The following is a 17,172-nucleotide window of genomic DNA, read 5'->3' as shown; positions in this document are numbered from 1 at the left end:
TTCATGCAAATTCTTCTGCTAGTTGGGGTTTAGTCCAAATCTGCATCCTTTCCTTCAAGGCTCAGGGGTCCAAGATTATCTTCTGTGTCTGTATTAATTGGTTTCCCTTTTCTTTGTTGAAGAGGGTCTGTGCAATCCTTCTGCCTAGTCCGCCATCTTGCCCCACCTCCCCCATGGAAACATTTTAAGCAAGGAGGGACATGATATAATTTGTGATCTTAAAAGTCTACTCTACCTGAAGTATGGAGAACCAGTAGGAGTGGATCAAAAGAGGATTCTGGGAGGCCAGTTAAGAAGCTTAAGTTGTGAGCCACAGAAACTGACCCTGATTATCTTAGGCATGAAAGGATTGTTTGGAAGGCAACTAGGGGAATCACAGAACTAAAGGAGAAGCTCTGGGGACCTTGGAGATTGGTTTGGGTTTCAGCCTCCAGGACTCTTTCTGCCCACTTTTCATTTTGTTGTTGGGCCTCTCCACATGCTGCAGACATGATTAACAGCTGTTTGGGGAACCCATCTTTAACATTCCCTACCCAAGAAGGAAAACTCTGAGGAAAGAGTCTGATTGGGTTGCATACTTAAACCTGGGACCTAGCACCACGGCTGGTAGATCCAGTAGGGCGGTGATACTGGGATGATGTCATTGGTAGCCTCACAAAACACAAATGGAATCTGGGAAAAGTCATTCCGTAAAGGAATAATTGGAGGACTGGGAATTCTGCTGCCAGAAAAAGGGAGAAGTGATGTGGTACAAATAAAGGGGCAAAAGTAAGTTTAATGAATTGTTGTTGCTGTTAGGTGCCATTGAGTCATCTCCAACTCATAGTGACCCTATGCACAGCACAATGAAACACTGCCCAATCTCATGCCAGCCTTATGATCCTTGCCATACCTGAGCCCATTGTTGCAGTCACTGTGTCTATCCATCTCATTTAGGGCCTTCCCCTTCTTTGTTGACCCTCCACTTTACCGAGGAGCATTCCAGCTGCACTTCTTCCAGGACAGATTTGTTTAATGAATAAGCTATTGTAATAATCTTAGCAAGAAAAGCTTAGCCCAAAGAATGGTTTTAAAGTTGAAGGAGGGTGAGGAGTAAAGGAAAGGAAGTAGCATTTATTACACTATCATATCCCAGGTTTTATATGCCAGGCATTTACAGGTTGCCATTGAATCAACTCCAACTCATGGAGACCTCATGTGTATCAGAGTAGAACTGTGCTCTGGAGGGTTTTTTGGAAATAGATCATCAGGCCTTTCTTCCTCCAGAATCTGTTGTTGTTGTTAGATGCCATCAAGTCAGTTTCAACTCATAGTGATCCTATGTACCACAGAAAGAAATGCTGCCCAGTCCTGCTCCATCCTCACAATTGTTATATGTTAAGTCCACCAGTGTAGCCACTGTGTCAGTCCATCCTCTTGAGGGTCTTTGTCTTTGTCCTTGACCCTCTGCTTTACCAAGCATGATGTCCTTCTCCATCCTGATAACATGGCCAAAGTATGTGAGACAAAGCCTCACCATTCTTACTTCTAAGGAGCATTGTGGTTGTACTTGTTCCAAAACAGATTTGTTTGTTCTTTTAGCAGTCCATGTTGTTGTCAATATTCTTCACCAACACCATAATTCAAAGGCAGCTTTTACATGCATATGAGGCTATTAAAAATATCATGACAGGTCAGGCACACCTTAGTCTTCACAGAAACATCATTGCTCTTTAACACTTTAAAGAGATCTTTTTCAACAGATTTGCCCAATGCAGTTAAGTTATTTGGTTTCTTGACTGCTGCTTCCAGGGTCATTGATTGTGAATTCAAGTAAAATGAGATCCTTGACAACTTCATTCTTTTCTATACTTATCATGATGTTGCTTGTTGGTCCAGTTGTGAGGATTTTTGTTTTCTTTATGTTAAGGTCTAATCCATATTGAAGGCTGTAGTTTTGATCTTCATCAGTAAATGCTTCAAGTCATCTCTTTCAGCAAGCAAGGTTGTGTCATCTGCATATCTCAGGTTTTAATGAGTCTTCCTCCAATCTTGATGATATGTTCTTCTTCATATAATCTAGTTTCTCAGATTATTTGTTCAGCATACAGATATCTAGGTATTTGGTTGGGTTATTTTTCTTTTCTTCACAACCATTGCATGATATGAAAAACATTTTATAGGTGAGAAAACAAGGCTCATAAAACATAGGGCTGCTTACCTGAGGTCACACAGGCATTAAAGTGGCAGAGCTGAAAGTCAAGCCAGGATTTTAGGGTTGATCTCAAAGCCCATCCTTCCTTGTATCCCATATGTTGTCTTCCTGGAGAGAGAGTTTGAGTGGGTAAAATAATATTGGTTGTTGACACTGAGTTTCCAAATATAGGTAAGCCATTTGAAGTGAACAGCCTTTGAGATAGCTTGAAATCCAGGTTTCCAGAGAGAATGAGGGGTTCAGGCCAGATTTGGAGGTTAAAAGGTCATACTGGCAGAATCCATGCAAAGGTACAAGGGTCCACCTTTAATATGGATCTCCGGGGACCATCTACCTCCTTTCTCTTTCTTTCCTCCCTCAATGTAATTCCCTGAGTGGTACACTTTTTGCTGATCTTCTAATTATCAAAAGAACCGTTTGCTTGATTTTTTTTATTCATAATTTAGGAAAGGAAGCAAGGTGATTTTTGCACAGGTTTGTCTGATTGCTGGATTAGCAGGCACCTTCCAACTTGCTTAATCCTTATTTAATTCCTTGATCAACCTGGTTCAGCTCAAAACCTCCTGCCCATAGGAAATTCAGGAGAAAATCTGTGTTTTAGGGAGTTATGAACCAACATTGTGTTGATTCTTAAATGGGACCAAATTGTGCCTGCATCTGTAATGAGAGGGACCGGCTCACAAGGAATTGGGCTGCTGGGTGGAGAACTCAAGAGTCTGGATCTTGGAAATAATGTCCAGGAGAGATGGAAGGGGAGCATGGGCTTGGGGACAGAGCCAGCTAGGACGAGAGTCTGGCTGGATAAATTACCCCAACACAAGGGCTGGGAGGCCAGGCTGAGGCAGACATTGCTCACCTCATAGTCAGAGTCTGGGTAGAAAACAGATGAAGAGAGTTTTATAAACAATCCATTTAAAAGTGGGGACAGGGAGTCCCAGGGTGGTGCAAATGGTTAAGTGCTTGACTACTAGCCAAAAGGTTAGTGGTTTGAATCCACTGAGAAGCACCTCAGAAGACAGGCCTGGTGATCTGCTTCTGAAAGGTCATAGCCTTGAAAACCCTGCAGAGTAGTTCCATTCTGTGCACAGGGGCTACCATGAGTCGGAAGCCCTCTAATAGAGGGTTGGCATGAAGATCAGAAAAAGAAAACAAAACTATTAATTAAAGGTAAGGGCAGTCTGCAGGGAAACTGCAAAGAATCACGTGGTTCTTAGGGTGAGTATCAGCAGACCATCCCTTCCCTTAGGTCTGAAGGGCAGTTGTATGGAAAGGACCACCTGACAGGGTAGAAGGGTGGGAGCTGGGAAAAGAATATTCCAATCTCCTTCTCCTTCCTCCCAAGATCTCCTACTTGTTGTGTTCTTCATTGGCCAAACCCTATTGGCAGCCAGAGAACAGGGAGCCCATAGAGAGGCCCATCAAAGGACCCCACATGAGGTTCAGACAGGGTGGAGGAGTGCAGGGGGCAGATATGAAGGGGCAAATGGAAGATGACTTACATGGTTTTCTAGATCAATTCTCTGAGCTCTCTTGCTCTGTATTTGGCTGTAAGCTGTGGAGAAAAGGTGGTGGGTGGGTGGGTGGAGGTGGGGAATAAGATTAGGCCTCAGTCTTTCTGACTGGCATTCCTATTTCCTGCACACCAGGCCTGGGCGCCATGTCTTCATACCCTTTCTTTCTTCTCTTAGCTTCATCAAATCATCTCCCAGGGATCATTAGGTAAAGGGAACTAGTATGACAGATTAAACCTGGTTTGAATGCGTTTCCCCTTCATGGTCCCCTTTGTACAGAGACAGAAGCAATGCTCAGCTTCTTAAGACCCTGCTTCTGACCTCAGAAGGAGTTCCTGGGTGTTGCAAATGGTTAACATGTTCTGCTGTCAGCTGAAAGCTTAGAAGTTTGAGTCCACCCAAAGGTAACTTAGAAGAAAGGCCTGGTGATCTACTTATTACAAAAATCAGTCATTAGAAACCCTATGGAGTATAGTTATACTCTAACACACATGAGGTACCATGAGTCAGAGTTGACTTGATGGTACCTGGTTGTTTTTTTTCTTTTCCTGACCTCACAAATTTGGACATAGCTTCTCTAAGGATGGGAGAAGCCACATGTTTCACATGTGCCTAGTCTGCCTTGTCTTAACTTTCATCATTTCCAGGATCCCAGAGCCTGTCAGAGTAGGGCACCTTCTAGATGTGCTATGTCTTCCCACTTCTGATTCTTTTATAGTTTAATGGACACCTATCCTTCCCTGCCCCTTCCTTCCAGGAAGTCTTCCTTGATTATCCCACCTGAATCTGTTGACTTCTCTGTTCCATAGACTTTCATCATCTGCAGGGTCAGGTTGTTCCCCTATGTGGTTCTGGAAGTGGAACTTCTAGACCACTGGACTGTGAGCACCTCCAAGGAAAATATCTTTGGGATGGCCCCCAACTCTTCCTCCACCATCTGCACCAGCTTGGCCCAGGTCTCTGGGAAATGGGTGTAGTTGGGGAAAAGCAGAATGCTCTGTAAAACCATCTGACCAGATTCCAGAGAAACATTGCTGAGAAGTAAAAGTTACTATAATCAATGTCCCATGGCTCTGGAAACAGAGACCATTTAACCAGGATTTTAGAAGCTGAGATGGTTAGAATTGGAAAGAAACTGAGAGATCACCCAGTCCAATGGGGTATGCTGATTTTTAGCTAGAGAGTCTTCCACTTCCCATAAGTTCTTTTTTTTTTTTTTTTCCCCTCAGACAGTAAATAACAGATAAACAGAAGCTGCTTTGATTGAATAAGCATGGGGGCAGAGCTCCACTCAGCCTCTGATGGTCCTGAGGTCTTAGAACCAACGGGCCTACCTGACACAAGTCAAAAGCAAAAGCCCCCAAAGCCCTAATCTAGTCCACCTGCTAGGGGCCATAGTAGTCCAGTGGTAGAATTCTCATCTTCCATTGGGAGACCCAGGTTTGATTCCTGGCCAAGACCAATACACCTCATGGGAAGCCACTTCCATCTGTGGAGGCTTACATTTTGCTGTGATGCCAAACAGATTTCAGTGGAGCTTCCAGACTAAGGCAGACTAGGAAGAAAGGGCTGGTGATCTACTTCCAAAAATCAGGCCATGAAAACCCTGTGGATCACAATGGTCTGATTTGCAGCTGGTCGTGTGAATGGTGCAAGCCCAGGCTGCATTTCCTTCCCTTGTGTGTGGGGTCACCATGAATGGGGACCAACTCGATGGCACCTAACAAAAACAGTGCTGATGTGAACAATGAAGCCACAAAGAAAGGATTTATCTTAGCTCTGGTGGCATAGTGCCTAAGGCATTTGACTGCTAACCAGAAGGCCAGCGGTTCAAACCCACCAGCCACTCCTCAGAAGGAAGACTGGGCAATCTACTTCCTTAGAGATAGCCCCTCAGAAACCCAAGGGAAGGGTCACTATGAATTGAATAAATCATGGCACTGAGTTTGGTTTTTTGGTTTGGTGACTGGCAAGGAAGGAACTACCTTATTTGTATGCAAATAATGTGAGTGTTCTACATATTTTTGCCAATCAGGCCTTTCTTCCCACCCCTTCCAGTGGAGGTGTTTTCTACAAGCACACTATGCTAATTTTTTTTTTTTTTTTTTTCAGCAACATGTGAAAAAACTAACGTAGCATGCTTACAAAAATACCTCACATTGGGGAGGTCATGGTTGGCAAAAAAAAAAAAAAAAGTAGAACTAGAGTGTTATTTGTGTGAAAATATCCAGGTCTCTATACTCACAGGCTGATTTCATTCCTTCCCATCTGGACTCTTTGTAAAAGTGTCCATTCTTGGCCCAACTATGCCCCCTCCCACCAGGCAGGACCTAAAAAGCCAGGTCTGTGGGAGCATAAAGCACAGCCCGTGAAGCTGCCCTAGGCCTGTGGGCAGTGCTGGATGTCTGGGCCCAGCCAAGCCTCTGAAGGTCTCCCAACTTTCTCCCCAGCTCATTAAATCCCAATTGCGGAGCAATCCAATTACCAGCTGACTCAGGGCTCTGGGCCTTGAAAGGCCCAGGGCAGTTTCTCTCATGCCCTTTGACAGGCACCTTCTTCCCTCCTCGCAGGAAGCTTTTGGTGACCTGGCGGCTTGGCCCTGTCTGAGATCCCATGTGAAGTTCAATTAGCATGCAGGGCCAGTGCTGGCTGGCTCCACATATTATTTGCGCAGGTTAAGTATTCCTGATAAGGCTTCTCAAATCAGAGGCTGCAATGAACTTAATTAGAACTCAGAATACTCAGGGTAGAGATGAAAGGCAGCATACCCAGGTCTCAGAAGCAACACACTGGGGATAGGGAAAGGAGGATGGGAGAGGGAAAAGGAGGAAGGGAGGAAGGCTGGCCAGTAGCCACAAGCAAATCCTTCCCTGGGCAGAAAAGGAAGCTGGAGCTGAGCTCTGGCCTTTATCCCAGGAGCGTTCTCCAGATTTGAACTCAGACCACTTCCCTAGGAAGAAGATGTGGAGCAAATAGCCGGAGGACACGCAGCATGTGGTTGTGAGGAGAGGGACTGGGCTAGATGGCAGGGGAACAAAAGGGAATTCATTTTTTTAATTAAAATTTAGAATGACTAAGAGCTGCCATTTCCTTTCAGCTCTCATCATTTCCTCCAGGTTGGGGTAGGAAGTGCCATCATCGGAGAGGGCTGGCCAACTTCTTATTTTGGGATGAGAGGGTGGGAGAGACTCAACTAACTCACTGTCATGGAGTCAGATCCGACTCATAGTGACTCCTCCTTGGGTTTCTGAGGCAGTATCACTACGAAAGTATATTGCCCAACCTTTCAAGTGGTTCAAACTCACCAGCCATCTGGTTGGCAGTCAAATGCCTTAGGCACTATGCCACCAGAGTTACCTGGGAGAGACTGTTGTTGTTGTTGTTATGTGCCGTCGAGTCATACCTGACTCATAGCGACCCCTCCTTGGGTTTCCGAGGCAGTATCACTACCGAAGTAGGATTGCCCAACCTTCCTTCCGAGGAGTGGCTGGTGGGTTTGAACCGCCAGCCGTCTGGTTAGCAGGCAAGTGTCTTAGCCACTATGCTACCAGAGCTCCCTGGGAGAGACTAGTACTTTTTAATTCTTTCAGATTTTCAAGTTAGCCTATCCTAGTCACCCTCTGACCTCTTCCTGGAGTCTGAGTTCACACTAGTTGCACCTTGAGCTCATTCCTGAGAGGTGAGAGAGGACAGCCTACCAGTCACAATGTGGCAGGTGCCTCCATTACATCCCCATACATGCCTATGGCTCCAGCCATTGGGGGATGGGAGTTGGGGCAGACTGGAAGTGCCTGGGAGTTAAGGGCCCAATAGTAGTCCTTAGTTGACCACAGATGGGAGTGGGAGAGAAATACCTCATACCTCAGTTTTCTTGTCCCCCGGCTAAGACAAACTTGAGGTGTGTCCCTGCAGTCTCCCAGGGGTCCCCAGTGGGATCGAGTTTTGGTTGCCAACAACTATAAACTGGTCAATAAAGTAAAATAAAGGAAAACAAACAACAACAACAACAGTTGCCATGGAGTCATTTCTGACTCAAAGAGCCCCCATGTGTGCTGAGTAGAACTGAGTTCCATAAAATTTTCATGGCTGTGACCTTTCAGAAGCAGATTACCAGACCATTCTTCTAAGGCACTTCTGAATGGGTTTGAACTGCCAACCTTTCAGTTACTAGTCAAGCACTTAACCATTTGTGCCACACAGGCACTCAACCTACTTAATAGTGAACCCTGAATTGACTTCCTACTTTTCTTGACCCACTTTGGTGCTTTCTGGAATCGTGACCCAAATAAACTGCTTACACACAATCCTTGTCTCAGATTTTCTCTGGAGGACCCAACTGAAGATAATCAGAATAAAGAATCTCCTAAGACTTAAACCAAACTCCAAACCAATCTCACTGCCATGGAGTCGACTCTAACTCGTAGTGTCCCCTATTGGGTTTCCAAGGCTGTGAATCTTTATAGAAGCAGACTACCCTATCTTTCTTTTGCAGAGCATTTGGTGGGTTCAAACCAGCCACCTTTTGGTTAGCAGTCAAATGCCTTAACCACCATATCACCAGAGCTCCTTTCTAAGATTTAAGGCCTTCTATTATCTCTCTTTTCAACTTACTCTTCAGCTGATACTGAAAACTCTTGCCTCCTTCATCATTTCCCTCAGTTTTGCATGCATCCCTTCCCTTCTCTGATTGGGGCTGAGCATCCTGGGGCATGACCTCACTGTCCTTCGCCTCAGCTGCTACTCCTGCTGCTGCTGCTGAAGCATCATCACATTGCTGACTCAACATTGGTTGTCTGCTCTCTTTCATTTTCAGCTGTGGGCTGGGAAGGGGTTTCAACTCATGCAACTGCTGTAGAATGCCCGTGTGCATGGGAACATGAATCTGTAGACCTGCAAGAATATATATGTTCCTCTATTAATTTCCGTTCCCACTCTTCACAAGCAACCTTCTTTCCCTTATGAACTCCAGCCCCACTTGTCTTTCTCTTAAAGTCTTTATCCAGTTACTGCTTTGTGCTATGACTAAAAGTCCAGGCTTTATCTTCCCTTTGTTGTTGTTAGGTGCAGTCAAGTTGATTCTGACTCATACTGACCCTATGTACAACAGAATGAAACATTGCCCAGTCCTGCACCATCCTCACAATTGTTGCTATGTTTGAGCTCCTTGATGCAGCTACTGTGTTAATCCACCTTGTTGGGGGTCTTCCTCTTTTTCTGTGACCATCTGCTTTACCAAGCATGATGTCCTTCTCCAGGGGTTCGTCCCTCCCAATAACAGGTCCAGTGTACGTGTGATGAAGTCTTACCATCCTTGCTCTGAGGCACATTCTGGCTATACTTCTTCCAAGACAGTTTTGTTTGCTCTTCCACAGTCCATGGTATATTCAATATTCTTCATCAACATCATAATTCGAAGGCACTGATTGTTCTTTGGTCTTCTGGTTTTCACATGAATATGAGGTGATTGAGAATGCCATGGGTTGGGCCAGGTGCACCTTAGTTCTCAGTGACCCCTTCTAGAGTGGAAGAATCTCCAGGGTACAATCTAAGTTGGATTCATTTTGTATTCTGCAGCAGTCCTGAGTCCTTTTACTCTCAAAAGCATTTCTCATCCTTCCCCTGCTCTGCTTTACATTATAAGTGCTGACTTCTGCAGGCTATGTTTCTCATACTCCCTTGACAGCTGGCATGGGTTGCTTTTGGAGCAAATGATTAAGCACTCAGCTACTAACTGAAAGGTTGGGGGTTTGAGTCCATCCAGAGGTGTCTCAGAAGAAAGGCCTACTTCTGAAAAATCAGTCATTGAAAACTGTCTGGAGAACAGTTCTAAACTGACACCCATGGAGTCACCATGGTGTCAACTCAACAGCAACTGGTAGTGGGAAACAAAAAGATGGGAGGAAGGGAGGAGCCAAATTGTTTCTCTTCCTCACTTTATGCCTCAGGTCCATGTGCCCAGCCATGTCTGCTTTTTCGCTGGTTCCAGTTTCCTCCTAATACCAAAACCAAACCCGCTGCTGCTGAGTTGGTTCTTAATCATAGCAACCCCTCCTTGGGTTTCCAAGGCAGTATCACTACGGAAGTAGATCGCCCAGTCTTCCTTCCAAGGAGTGGCTGGTGGGTTTGAACCACCAGCCTTCTGGTCACCAGTCAAATACCTTAGGTACTATGCCACCAGAGCTCCCTAATAGGCTCCTCCTAATAGGCTCATTGATATTCTAAGTGACCCTACCTCCTCCCTTCATCTCCAGCCCCAGAGATGGCAACAGCTGCATTCTGTTGTTGTAACTCTCTGAGTTCCCTCACTCTTCTCAGCTACCCCATAGTTGGTGCAACCAATTTCTTATATTAAATTCCCTCTGGTTGAGATACTTGAAGTGGTGCTGTTTACCAGGCTAGGCCTAATTGATTCACTTCTTGATACCATATGACCTTTCTGGGTGCGTACTCCTAATCTGTAAAATAGGGTTAATATTAGAATTCACCTCAAGGTACACAGTAGGTGCTCAGTAATTGGGTGGGTAGTATTATTGTGCTTTAATCTGTTTAATGTGGGAGAGAGAGAGAGAGAGAGAGAGAGAGAGAGAGAGAGCTTCATTTCCATGGGCAGCTGTGGGTACATCTGTGGATATATACACTATTAGTTTCTCAGGGCAGCTGTAACAAAGTACCACAAATGGTGTGGCTTATCACAACAGAAATTTATTGTCTCATGGTTCAGAAGGCTAAAAATTTGTGGTTTAAGCAGGGCCACACTCTCTATGAAGGTTCTAGGAGAAGTTCCTTTTCTTGTCTCTCCCAGCTCCCAGTAGCCCCAAGTGTTCCTTGGCTTGCAGCTGCAGTGTGACTCCAACTTCTGCCTCCACTCCCTCTGTCTCTGTATCACTTCTTTGCTCTTATAAAGACACCACTCATATTGGATTAAGACCCACCCTACTCCAGTATGACCTTATGTCAACTGATGACATCTTCAAATACCCTATTTCCTTACAAGGTCACATTCACAGATACTGGAGGTGAAGATTTCAATGTATCTTTTGGTCAGGGGGAGATCATTCAATCATAACATATAACAAGCCTGAGAATCCATGCACAATGCTGTCATTAAAAATGCCCTTATCACTTCATTATCCCTTCATACAACCACTCTGCTCTTTGTAAGCTTGTAAAACCAAAGGGCATGGAGGACTCTGTGGGCAGACATAGGTACCCACTGCTGCTCACCTGGAATTTGGCATATCAGGGATGCAGGCTGTTTGACATTGAAGGGCAAAGTCCTCTGCAGGCTGATCAGCTGGAGAAGGGTGGAGGAAACCCATGCCCAGAGCCTTTGGTGCAGTGGGGACCATGCAATATCTGTGCAGACTCGACATCCCTCCCCATGTGGGACCAAATCTTCTGACTCATCAGCATCAGCATTGCTGGCCCAGGCCTGGCCTGAACTGTGCATGGGCTTTATTTTGTGGCTATCAATAAGGGACCAGGTTCTCTGGGACCTACAGAGACATTTAGAACTCAGAGATCATGGACATTAGAAATTAGCAAGTCCATCTTCATCATAGCACAGAGGAGGAAGTGAGGCCCAGAGAAAGGGAAAGGACTCGCCCAAAGTTTCTGAGCCCAAATGAGAACCAATGTCTCCTGATTCTACTCTATCTTCATCACTGGGCAGGAATAGCCTCTTCCAATTTTCCAATAAAAAGGGATGTCTCAATAAAGACAATCACCCCATACTTTGGTTTAGGGCTTTACAGTTTACAAATACCTATTTAATTTGGGATAGGGATAAAATTTTGCAAATATGAAATCAATGCATTTTATTTCCCCACTAAATCATGTTCTCATGCAACCTTCCCCCTCAAGGTTGATCTCTGAGGCTTGTCACTCCAATGAAGGAGAGGGTGGGCCCTGCTTTGAACAAAGAGTCTAAGGAGCAAGTCTAGTGGGCTCAGGTAAAAGTGAAGTTTGAATTATGGCTCACCAACTGTGACCCTGGGATAATCACTTCTCCAAGATTTAGCATTTGCATCTGTAGCAAGAGGATATAATAGTACCTCCCTTAGAATGTCATTTGAAGTATACACAGTATCCAGTGCAGAGCAAGGGCTTTGTACATGTTAGCAGGCCTGGAGGACTTGATCATAGGGTTCTACATAGGGGAAGTCTCATCAGACAGAATGGAGAAGGAAAATTTTAGTCATTCCAGCCCTGGGATTTGTAGAGGGAAGGAGGGAGCTAGAGATGGGGCAATAAGGCTGTAAGACTGATGTCCTGATCTTTCTCCAGGTGGAATGCCCCAAAGGGAGAGGCATGCTGGATAAATGGAAGAGACACCAGGGGCAAGAGGGATTCTGTCCCATTCCTCATTTAGGACTCAAGGAGGTCATTGCTTCCTAGACTGCTCTTGCCTCCCCCAGTTTGGGGAGGCTGCACTGAGTTAACTTGGCACTGTGGTATGGTTAGCAGAGGCAAGATTTTAATTTGGTTTCTGTGTGGCTAAGATGGAGCCCAGAAGTTTCTGCTTGTCTTGAAGAGGTGACTTGGAAGTCAGATGAGTCTTCCTGGGGAGTTTTCCAGACATTTCAGAGAAGACGACTTTGGAGGAGCCTTACAACCTATTGCGCTATCATCAAGAGACGAAATGGAACCAGTTCCAGATAGAATATCAGGACCACCCAGTCCTGGTTGAGCTGAGAAAAAACAAAAAACATTCCAGAAGGTTATCTGCTTGCCCTATTGAACACTTAGAGACAGACCACACTACCGTCATCTTGATGTGCACCAACCTGCACACACCCAAGGACTAGGTTGAGGCCAAACACACCCTTCCTGCCAGTGCCATAGAAGCCACTCCTCATCCATGCAACTGATGTCCATGCAGGAGGGAAGGGTGTAAAAGCTGGTAAGACCAAACATTTTCCACATAAGACTGAATGGTTTCTTTAAAAGACTGTTTAAATCATTGAATCAAACCTAGATTACTATCTTGGGCTAAAACTTCATTGCCTCTGCCCCTAACTCTCTTTGGAAGCAGAAGAGCAGACCTTTCTTCCAAGACTTCTGGATGAACTTGAACAGCTAACCTTTCAGTTGGCAACTGAGTGTGTTAACTATTTGCACCACACAGGAATTCCTATGTCTACAATAGGAATGAGATAATGATGTCTATCTGTTATGAATTGAGTTTTGTCCACCCAAAGTACATGTTGAAGTCCTAAACCCCAGTACCTGTGAATATGACCTCATTTGAAGATATAATTAGTTAAGATGTAGATATAATTAGTCTTTGTAGATATAATTAGTTAAGATGAGGTCATTCTAGAGTGGGGTGGACCCTAATCCAATATGCCTAGTGTTCCTATAAAAAGAATAGACAACAGAGATGGGCACACAGGAAAGATGACCATGTGAAGATGAAGAAGGGAGAGATTGGAGTTATGTGGCTATGAGGCAAGGAACACTTAGGACTTCTAGAAGCTAAGAGAGAGGATCTTCCTCAAGAGCCTTTGGGAAGAGCATAATCCTGCTGACATCCTGAATTTGAACTTCTAGTAGGAGCTCTGGTAGCATAGTGGCTAAAGCACTTGACTGCTAACCAGAAGGCTGGCAGTTCAAACCCACCAGCCACTCCTCGGAAGGAAGGTTGGGCAATCCTACTTCCGTAGTGATACTGCCTCGGAAACCCAAGGAGGGGTCGCTATGAGTCGGGGGTCGACTTGACGGCACATAACAACAACAACAACAGTCTCCAGAACTGTGAGGGAAAAAAGTTTTGTTCTTGTAAATCCTATCATTTGTAGTAGTTTGTTATAGTAGTCCTATGAAACAATACACTTCCTAATGAGGTTGTCATGAGTATTAAATGAGTTAATATATATACAGCTCTTATAGCAGTATTGGCACCGAGCAAGTGCTCCATAAATGTTAGCCATTATGATGATGATGATGTATGTATAGTCATCCTATCCCTTCCTACTGTATTTGGTCCTGTGAAGGATATATGAGAAGCATAAGACATGACATCTGGCCTCAAGGAAGTTTGTTGAGGAGGCCAGATGTGCATCTCTGAAGTAACTAGACTCAGGCCAGTGTATAGGCAAGAATGAAACTGAAGGTAACCAAAGAACCCAGAGACAGTGCAGATGGAGGACTTTACAGGGTTTGGAGAAGTGGGTAGAGGAAGGTTTTGGGGAGGACATGGTACCTATGTGCACTTGAAGGATGGACTGGGTATGTTATCCAATTTCCATACCCCCAGTGTTTCACTCACAGCTTCTCATAAAGGAGACACCTAATAAAGAAGCCAAGGAGCTCTGGTGATGTAGTGCCTAAGGCATCTGACTGCTAATCAGAAGGTTGGTGGTTCAAACCCACCAGCCACTCTGCAGAAGCAAGACTGGGCAATCTACTTCCATAGAGATTTACCACCTCAGAAACCCAATGGGAGTCATTATGCGTTGGAATTAACTTGATAGGAGTGTTTGTTTGTTTGTTTGTTTGTTTTAATAAAGAAGCCAGTGATGGTGTAAGAGACAAGGGCTGCCTAGGGATCTGGGGGACTTTGCTTCACTGTTTGCAGAGCAGAAGACTTTGGCAAGTCACTTGCTGCTCTTAACCTCTGTCTTCTTAACCATAAAATGTGTTAACCTATCCTTCCAATCTCAGAGTGCTGTTGTTGTGTGACGTTGAGTCAATTCCAACTTATAGTGACCCCATGTGTTACGGAAAGAACTACCCCATATTGTTTTCATGGCTGTAAGATCATTAGGTCTTTCTCCCACAGAGCCACTGGGTAGTGTTTAAACTGCCAATGTTTCAGTTAGCAGCCGAGGACTGAACCATTGCACCACCAAGACTCTTCACAGGGTTGTTACCAGGATCAAATAAACCAAGAAGGAAGCTCCTAATAGGTTGTTACAATATATGTATGAATTAGTGTATTAACCACTAGCTCTTGAAACTACTGGGAGAACTTACTGACATCACTAAGGCTGGTTTCACCCAGTGCAGTAACTCATAGTATCACCCCCGCCTCCATGGTTCTTCTCTCGTACCAAGACCATAGAGAATCCTTAGTAATGTTTATAGTCAATTTTAATCATAGAATGCTATGTGATAAATACAATAAATATTGTAAATGTTTAAATGTACTGTTTCATAGATTATATGAATACTAACAAAAACTGTTTTGTAAAACCTTTCTACATTGAATTACAACGTTATTAGTAGCTAAGTGGAAGCCTTTTTTTTTTTTTTTACTTTTCTCCTTTTCCTTTAATCTTTACTTCATTCTCAAAAAAGTTATTGGTATAGGCTCACAAATACTACTTACCACAATAGTGTAGCTAAAACACCAGAAAATTTGACAAAATCAGCGACTATAAAAACCCCAGCAGCACTGAAAACATCAGCAATGACTTGCAGTGCTCGCAGGCGAAACTACCCATGTGATCTGAAACTTCATTGTAATTGGGTAATAATGACAGCTCTGACCAGAGCATATGAGAAAGTTCAAAGAGTAAATTAGCACAGAGTTTTAGTGGCTAAGGCACTTGACTGCTAACCAGAAGGCTGATGGTTCAAACCCACCAGCCACTCCTTGGAAGGAAGATGGGGCAATCTACTTCCGCAGTGATACTGCCTCGGAAACCCAAGGAGGGGTCAATATGAGTCAGGTCTGACTCGACAGCACATAACAACAACAACAACAACAAATATATTGATACATGCAAGCTGGGCTTATCAAAAATGTTTTTTGTTGCTATAACTGACTACAGGGATATTTTTGTTGAAATAGTAAATTTGGGCTGAAACACTATGCAAAAATATTAGAGACGGTCATTTTGATGTTATTCCCTCTGACAGTGTCACCTGGTATGATCCACATACCCCTGCACCTCCCAAGTGATGCCACTGGCAGAAGAAGTTGGGGTGCTTTTACCTGTGTCTTGGGGAAGAGACAGTTATCTCCTTATACAGGCCTACAGATCTCCTATATTTTTGAGTTTTAATTATCTCCAAAACCTTGACTTTAACTATGGGGCAAATAGCTTGCTTCAATATCCTTCCTCCTTGGCTGTCATAGCTGGTGAGGGTAGCTTGGCAATCAATCCCTAGGGGAAGAAGGTATTGCAATCCACTCCAGACCTCTTTGTTGGGTGGCGACCTTTCTTGTCTGCTCCAAGAATATGTTGGCTTGGATGGGGGGCTTCCCTTCCTTAGTGGCCCATCCATCTCTGCTCACCACCTTTGCCCCACTTTCCTCTGCGTTTTCCCCAACCCAGAAACCAGGCTTAATCACCTTCCATCAAGGTCCTTCTGCATTGCAATAAATAGTTGTGGCATGCTTTTGAGGAGGAGAAAAAAAGAAAAAGATAACACCACCCAGCTGTTTAAAATATTGAGCCACTCAGAAAGAATTATTCCTAAGGTTTTTGTGCATGCATTAGAGTTTCCCTTGAGGCTGAGGGCCACCTACTGGAACGAACTTAGCCACAACTTGGCCTTTCTTTCCCTGTTTTCCTTTTTTTTTTCTCCCTATGTTGATGAATCCTCAATACATTCAGGAATGAAACATTAAAAACAGTCAGGAACATAACACGGGCTTGTAAATAGAGGAAACCTTCTGATGGCGAGGAAGGACCTCTGTGAGTTGTGATTGCTCTGCGGAATATAACCAGACCTGGAGTTTGGGCCCTGTCTGGGGTTGGGGAGAGACATGGTCCTTGAGCTCAGGGAGCCTCAGTCTTTGGAAGAGACACAGCCCTGTCCTATAGGAGTCCCAGGATGAGGGAGAGACATAGCCCTATCCTTAGGGAACACCATTCTGAGGGAGAAGGAGACACAGCCCTGCAAGCAAGGATCCCTATTCTGAGGGAGGAGGCAGCCTCTGCTTTCAGGGTACTTATTTTCTTCAGGAGATTCTATTCTGATGGATGAGACAGTGTTCTCAATCTCAATAACCTGATGGGGAAATGTGTTGGAAAAGTTCCACATTTTAAGGGGGAACTAAAGTCACTTATCCCTTCATTCATTCATTCAGCATATATTTCTAGAATGCATATTGCATTTCTGCACCAAGCACTAATAACGTGGGAAGACCAAAACCAAACCAAACTTAATGCCGTTGAGTCAGATTCGACTCATAGTGACCCTTCTGAGGTGGCATCACTACGGAAGTAGATTGCTGAACCCTCCTTCTGAGGAGTGGCTGGTGGGTTAGCAGTCAAATGCCTTAGGCACTCTGCCACCAGAGCATGGGAAGATCCACCTGAAAAAAAGATCCTCTCTTCAAAACAACAATGAGATACCATCTTGCTCCAGCACTAGTATCAAAGTTCAACAAAACAGAAAATAACAAATGCTGGCAAGGTTGTGGAGAGATTGGGACTCTCATACACTGCTGGTGGGACTGTAAAATGGTACAACCATTGTGCAAAGCAGTATGGCGATTCCTTCAAAAGTTGG

The sequence above is a fragment of the Orycteropus afer genome, unplaced genomic scaffold (assembly GCF_000298275.1).
Source record: "Orycteropus afer afer isolate SDZICR_OR568_19922 unplaced genomic scaffold, OryAfe1.0 scaffold00059, whole genome shotgun sequence".
Taxonomy (NCBI): Eukaryota; Metazoa; Chordata; class Mammalia; order Tubulidentata; family Orycteropodidae; genus Orycteropus; species Orycteropus afer.
This window is presented reverse-complemented; position numbering follows the sequence as displayed.